Consider the following 8,058-nt stretch of genomic DNA (forward strand, 5'->3'; position numbering starts at 1 on the left):
TTTGTTTCCCTCAGAAGTTCTAGAGTTGATATTTTGCTAGAATCTGTTACAGATTTGAGTCGGTCAGCATAAGAAAAGATGTGTTCCTGCAGCTCCCAATCACAACTCTCTGTTGGGGAAAAACCCGCTAATGGAAAACATCGGCTCATTCTTTGGACTCTTAACTTCTGCTTTTGAAGAACATCTGTGTGCTCAGCAGGTTTTTTTTAAAAGACCTTTTGTGGACTCGCTCCTTTCAGCCGCGGGAACATTTCACTGAGCGATGGTTGGAGTCCAAACAGCAGCACATTCTGAAAACAAACATCCTCAAATCTGTACAAGAGCGAGAACATGAGGATCCCCCTGATCCAAATCCAGCGTGGATGACCTCAGGTGGTGCTTTGATCTGCTTTGAAAAGAAAACCAGATCAAAGAACAAAACCTACAGGAGACGCCAGCCGTCCCACAAGCCAAAGCTTTTGTTGAATAAATGAAGAAAACTCTTTATCTCACCAACATTTCTCATGAAACCAGGTCCCATCTGTCCATAAACCAGGACGTATTTATACTTTAAATGGGACGTCTGGATATAAAACGCTGCTAAAGCGGAGAATCAAGAGTCCTGTTTGTATTATAATGGAGTAATCTATCCTCAGATTTTACTGAGCTGTCAGCACTAATACAGAAACGCTTTATTTATCCTCAGATTTCTCTGGTATTCAGAAGTGCTGCGTGAGCGGTTTTCCTCCGCCAGCTCGGCCGGCGTGGAGCAGAAGTGTGCGGCTTTGTGAGCGTCTCCCTCTGGGAAACGGAGGCTCTTTTATCAGAGGAGACTAAGCATCATCAGGAGGCAGCTGGATCTTCAGCTTCCACGGCTTCAGAGAGGAAACCGCCTCCCTAGAGGCCGGCGTCGACGGCGGAGCTTTGAGAGGAAATGACAGCAGCGGGAGAATGGTAAATGGTAAATGGTAAATGGCGTATACTTGTATAGCGCTTTCTACCCTCCTTCGAGGGCCCAAAGCGCTTCACAGTCACAGACCCATTCACCCATTCACACACACATTCATACACTGGTGGTGGCTCCGCTGCCGAACACTGGCGCCAACCTCCCACCAGAGGCAATTCGGGGTTCAGTGTCTTGCCCAAGGACACTTCGACACATGGGCGGGCAAGGCGGAGTCGAACCTGCTCACTTCTGATCAGGAGTCGACCGCCCTACCGCTGCACCACGGCCGCCCCAAGGAGAACGGACCACCGGGCAAGAAACTCAGATTTTACAGTATATTATTCAAGATTTGTTTGCAAATGTGCGGTTTCATGTATATATATATATATATATCAATATTTTACTCTCCATAAAAATATATTTTGTCAAAATTATACAAGTTAGAAATGTGCACAAGATAACATCGGGTAATTAATAGCAATAAAATAAAATGATCTGGAGGGCCGGATAGAATGACCCGGAGGGCCGGATCCGGCCCTCCTGGTCATTCTATCCGGCCCTCCTGGTCATTCTATCCGGCCCTCCTGGTCATTCTATCTGGCCCCTGGGCCTTGTCTTTGAGACGTGGTCTACGTCTTTTGTCTTCTTTGGATCTGCAGTGAGAGGACAGACCAGTCCTGCGAAACTCAAACAAAAGCTGCTTCATATTATTAAAAATATATGATTGAAATACAGTAATTTCCAACAGTCTGATTCATGTTCGTTGACTCTTCATGAACTGCTGCATTTCTGGATCTTAAGTCATTTCGTGTCGTTTGTTCAGGATAACATGAATCCCAACAAAACGCCGTATTTCTATTCATGGAATGATTATCGGATTCCTGTTCTCAAACAGTGTAAATGAACGGATTGTTCTTCCACTAAATCCAATTTAAATGCAGAATGGGAGCGATGTTCCCTCTGATAACACGGACAGGTGGGAGATCTGCCGCCGTCTGGTTCTTGGAAGGAAACAGATGCTTGACATGGACTGGATGATTTCCCAGCTGCCTCGCTGTTCCGGCTGGATGAGGGGAGAGGAACATCTGTCTGAGTCCAACACTTTGTTCTGCATCATTCCAGCTTTTGTTTGACTGATGTGTCTTCAGAGCGACGTTCATGAACGCTGCATCATGGGTGAATGGAAGCCTCTCCAGATGATGAAAACACTTTCTTTTGATTTAGATTTGTCCTCTCCGGTTGATCCAGCACAGGATGCTGCACCGAAGTAGGTCATCCCAGATGTTGGTAGTCCAGGAAAAGCTCTCCAGCTCGTCCTGAGGGACCCAGGAGGGCTAAAGGTCAGACGGGATGTGTACAGTCTCCAGAGAATCGTGTTTACCTGGAAAAGTTTCTCCAAGAAGAAGGTCACTGAGTTCAGCTTAATGAGACTAAATATTAGGATATCTGCTTTTTATTCTGATAAAGAGTAAAAAAGGAAATATCTCAGGTCACCTTTGCAGTTTGACTCTTCTTTTATCTTTTTAGTAAGATTTAGTATAATTTTTACTTTTTTTAGTCCATTGTGTTCTACGTAGAGTATTGTCAATCAATCAATCAATCAATCAATCAATCAATCAATCAATCAGTCAATCAATCTTCTCTTTCCCGATTAAGCTCAGGTTGTCAAATCTACATGAATCTTTTGATCTTTTCTTTGCTGTTTATTTCTAGACCATAACTCCCGCGACAAACAAGCTACAACACTAAATTAAAATTCTATTCTAGTAGAAAACTACAACATTCATGAATTTATGACTCACTTCACTTGTTTTCTAAAAGTTTTTACCCAAATTTGATACGTTTGATGTATTGACTTTTTTTATTTCATTAACTTAAAAAAAACAAAAGAAAAAAAAAACAATAAAACCCAAAAAACATGGATAAAGATTTTAATTTATTAAATCTTTTAATTGTGCATAATAACAAAAAAACACAGTTATACATATTATACGATGAATGGATTTCTATTCCTCCAATCCAAAGAGATCAATCTGTCTGAGGCAGAATCGAATTGAATAAACCTATACTATTAAAAAAATGTTTCAAAATAAAATAAATCAATAACAATAGAAAGTCTCATTTGATTGAGGTACAGTAGATTTATTTCCCTCTAAGGTAAAAACGAACATTCCAGCAGACGACAAACACGTGATGCAGCAAAAACTGATCAACCGTCATTCCAGCCCAACTTTGAAGTCATGTGACCATCCAGTAACTGTGTTCCTCTTAACTATGAAATTGCACAAATTGGAATTGCGATAATACATTTGTCTACTGGACACATGACAATTCTGAAAAAAGTCACTTTTATCGAAAAAAAAAAAGTTTTTATGCTTAGAGGAAGTGAAATCTGTGGCGAATCAAAATGGACATACTTCACAAAACTATAGATAGAGTATAACATAAACTCCAATAAAGTCCCGCCCCTAATAGGATTTATTTAACTTTTGGCCCTAAAGTTGGTTTCCTTTTCCAATGTGGACCGCTCAGGGTCCAGTTTGTAGATGTGGACTAGAACACGATTTCTGTGTTACTGGTGCAAAACAAAAACTCATAATGTAAACTTCTTTCATTTATTGGTGGATCCAAACCAACAAAGACTGCATACTGCCACCAAGTGTACAGGAGGTTTAACAGCGACACCGATGATCAGGATCCAACGATAACTTCATACATGATCATTAATATGTTTGGTATTTTATTCTGAAATTTTCAACACACAGTAGCCAGTGTCTGACTTTTGTCATCTCCTGACAGTCGCAGTTTTGCATCAAAGCAGCAACAAGTCCAAATGTCTGCAGAAGTTCTACGTCGCGTTCTCCCTGAGAGTCTGAGAGGAGCAGCAGATGAGGTGGGAGCGTTTATTCTGACATTCACACTCAGCTGGACGTCCTGACAGCTGCAATCTGTCTTCTGACGTTCACCAGCTGCACTAAAGAAGCTGGTGTGAGTCCGGTTTGTTTGGATCCTTGAGCCTTTCTTTAAAAAAAACAACAAAATCTCAAGTTCTGTCGTCAAATTTGAAAAGAAAAAATGTTTTTAGGCTCGTTTTAAGTCATTCAGTGAAATATTTCCTGTTTAGTTCACGTCTTTGAGTGAATTTAACAGAAACAAACATAATTAGTAATATTTTTACAGTGTAATGATAAACCCCTCCGTTTAATTAAATGTAAATACCGTTTGTGCGTTCATCCCGGCGTTCCGGGCTGCACGCCGCCTCCGTCCCGCAGAGCAGACAGACGTGCTTAACACAGACATCAGTGGTAATTGGGCCTCAGAGCGCGCTCACGCTCGTGTGCTGCGACTGTTCAAACAGGCTAAAAGCACAAACACAAAGCTGCTAACAGGCCTTTTAATGAGCTCCATCCACACTCTCTTCAATAATCAATGCGCTCTGTTGAAAGTGAGGCAGGACTTCACCGAGGAGAACCAGAACTTCCCTCCTGGTTCTGAGTATTCTCTTTTATTTATCAGATGTTTATTTAAACAAACATAGATTTATCTGTAATAGAATTATTCAGTCATGATTATATTGGTAAATTTGAACTCAAATTAATGTTTTCTTTTTGCTAATTTAAGAGGCCAGCTCGATTCATGACAGCAGTGCTGACATCACCAGTAGGGGGCAGTAGACGCCCAAAGCCCAACCCTTTAACGACGGAGACAACACTCTATGAACTACCACAACTCTTTACACAAGAACGGTTCTTACAGCAGCTTTGTGCCGATACTGATTAAAATGTTGTATATCAGAATCTGTTGAAACAACGTTATTTGAAGGTAATTCAAAGAACTAAAGCGTTAATGTTAAGGCGGTTAAAAAGAAACACTTAACACATAATCACATAAACACCTGACCACAAAGTGTTGCCTCCCAGTGCAAAGCTAGAGGTACGGGTTGGAATTGCTTAAACGTGTTTTCATTGAAGACGGATGAACCCTCAGTCATGGTTGGGTCCATTTTAAGGTCATGCCGCTACCTTCAATTCCAAAAATGTAACTTCTGTCTTTTGTGATACATGAGTGATATACGTAACTCACAGGTCTTTATTGCGTTCGTCTGCGTGCGGAGATGTCCATCGAGATGTTCAACCGAGTCAACGTTTCTCAGACGACTCGACCAATGAGTCCCAACATGAATTTGGTTTTAGGTGTTCAAAGTTTTGATCAGTAGAGAACTACACAATTTACATACGTTTAACACAGTTGTGTTTGATTTTAGCTAGATGCAGATTTCTGGTTTCCCACAACCGTTCCATGTTTGTCCAGTGGACTTTTCAGGCGTGTTCCACCGATGTGTCATTTTTATATCCCGTATGGCGCGCGCATATCACATTCAAACTACATAATAGACTCACAAATTTATAATGAATTGCACATAAAAATATTAAAAAATCAAGCATGGTTCATGCACGATGTGTAGACCAGGGCAATTCAGTTCTTTCCTTAAAACAAATCATCACCAAATCCCGCGGCGGGTGCTGTCCATGGTGCTGACACCATGTGATTTCTGCCCAGTGTTCTGAATGTCAAAGTGAAGAAATTCAATGAGGCGCGTATTCTTTGTAAGGTTTATTTATTCTTCTTACGAGGTTTTAATGTGAGTCTACTGTTAAAATTTGAAGACTACAACTTTTTCCTTTTTTCCACGTATATTCGTATACCAATTTTCATCAGTTCAAAATGCACAAATCCAGACATAGCGGCCGTGACACGACCTTTAGTTCAAAAATGATCTGAAGCCTAAGAGTCTTCAGTGACACAAACAGAACCCTTCTTGGTGCAAAAGCAGAGATTCTGCAGGTTTCAATGAAAACTAAAGAACAAACTGAATCTTCATTTTCCTGAGGCGGTTTCCGCGGGTACTTTGAGGCATGTGGGGAATTTTGAGTGCTGGTCCTGAATGCTCCGCTGGCTCCATCCTCACAGCAGCTTCTTGGCAGTGATGGTCACGTGCGCACGCCGAGCCTCACTTCCCTGTGAATTATCGCCGCTCCGACACACGTCCAAACATTTCCTCCGTGAAACACTTTTCCGCTCCCACATCCCATCACAACACGGTCGCGGCTCCAGCGGGAATCAGAGCAGCCGGCGTGACACAGACCAACACCGACGGTTCATGCAGACGAGAGCGGCGGCAGGACGCTGCACGAGGCTGCCTCTCTGCTGCAGAGCAGCTCCCAGTGCTTGAGATGGTTTTATAATAGCTGACGGAGAGCAAACAAAACGATCGTCCATCCATCACACAGCATTACTGCTGTGACATCCACATTCTGAGCTGTGATTTGTGTCTGAGAGGAGCAGAGGCAGAACTTTGCTGGGACCTGCATCCATCACGATGGCAGCAGATAACATCGGTGAAGTCTGGCTGCAGATCCTCAGGATCATTTTTATCATCAACTCCAAAAAAAACATCAGTTTCTCTTTGAATTAAAGCTGGAATCTGACTGAAAAATTCATCAGTATTTGAAAAACCTAACCTAACCTGGTACCCTAACCCTAGCCCAATCCGAGTGCAGAACCACGTTCGAAAACAGTATTGTGTCTGGAACCAGTACGGATCCGCATCTAGTACTGGATTAAGGTACTGAACCTTGGGAAGTGGGCAGCACCGGTGCCCTAACCTTAGTCTGATCTGCATCCGGTACGGCATCTGGAACTATCATGTCTTGAACCTGGTACTGATCCGCGTCCAGTACCAGGTTAAGGTACTGGATGCAGACCAAACTTTGGAACGCAGGCAGTACTGGTACCGTAACCTTAGCCTGATCTGAGTCTGGTACCACGTTCAAAACCAGTATCATGTCTTGAACCAGTACTGATTTTTATCTGGTATTGGATTAAGGTACTGGACACAGAACCTCGGAACGCGGCCAGTACTGGTTCCCAAACCTGGTACCCCAACCCTAGCCTGTTCTGCATCCGGAACCACTATTGGGTCTCTTCCTCTATTTTGTACTGCCCAAAAATGTGTTTGGAGTGGGCGGAGCAAACACAGGTCAACCCATCCATCCTGGTTCCGGAGATGATCGATCCAAACAGTCCAGTTCTAAGCAGGACACCGTCTAAACGGTCTAAAGTGGTATCAGAGTGACTGGACATTTCTGTCAACTGAACGGTTACATTTGGGCTTCAAACTCTGATATTTCCCTGAGTTTGTTTGGAGTAAATAAGCAGGAGGTTTCTGGATAATAAGTCCAGAACGAGAGTCCTGCCGAAAGCCTCAGCCGGTGACGACGGCTCTGTAGAAAAACTCCAATAAAGATGTTTTCTGGGCGGATATTTATAACCATAAGTGACAGGCGGATGGAGAGACTTTCAATCAATCAGGCTGTCAGGAAAATGAGTCTGTTCTCGGCGACGTCTCCATTCCTTCATTCCTTCACGCATGACTCGTTTTACAGCAAGAAAAAGAAAATGACTTTTCTTGGTCTGCACGCGGCGTGTTAAATGAAGTGAGTACAGTACTGTAATTATACTGCATGGAGTACGGCGTAAGCTCCTTATAGATTATTTACTTGTCTTTCATGTGTGGACTCAAAGGCATGTTTTATTGAGTTCTCTTTAGTTCCACTCTCTCACTTCTTCACCGTTTGGGGTGGAAGTCGTCTCTGAGGATGTAAAGGAAGTCCATTCATTTGAACTGTTTCTCATTTATTTGTAGTTGGAGGGTTACGGTTTAGTAAGTCATTATCCAAGTTACCGTGGAAACAAACCTGGTCTACTATAAAAGTTCAATTTGTTGAACTCTGAACTAAAAACAGAAAGTTTTACAGAAGATACAAACATCTATAAAGAGAAAAACTAAAACAAATAATAATAATAATTACTGATTTTTTTCCAATTACGGGCTGGATGTTGTCTCACTTGAGATTGACTTGGTGGGTGTGGTTGTCCTTTATTTAAACACTAGTGGGTGTGGTCTTATTTTGATGAAGTAACTAGTGGGTGTGGCATTTGTATAGAGGAAAATTCTTTTGTGTGTTTCCTTATTTTAAAACTAGTAGGTGTGGCTTATTTTACTTAAAAACTACTGGGTGTGGCATTTGTATATAGGAAAATTGTGGGTGTGGTTTTTCTCTATTTTAGAA

The sequence above is a fragment of the Oryzias melastigma genome, linkage group LG18 (genome assembly GCF_002922805.2).
Source record: "Oryzias melastigma strain HK-1 linkage group LG18, ASM292280v2, whole genome shotgun sequence".
Taxonomy (NCBI): Eukaryota; Metazoa; Chordata; class Actinopteri; order Beloniformes; family Adrianichthyidae; genus Oryzias; species Oryzias melastigma.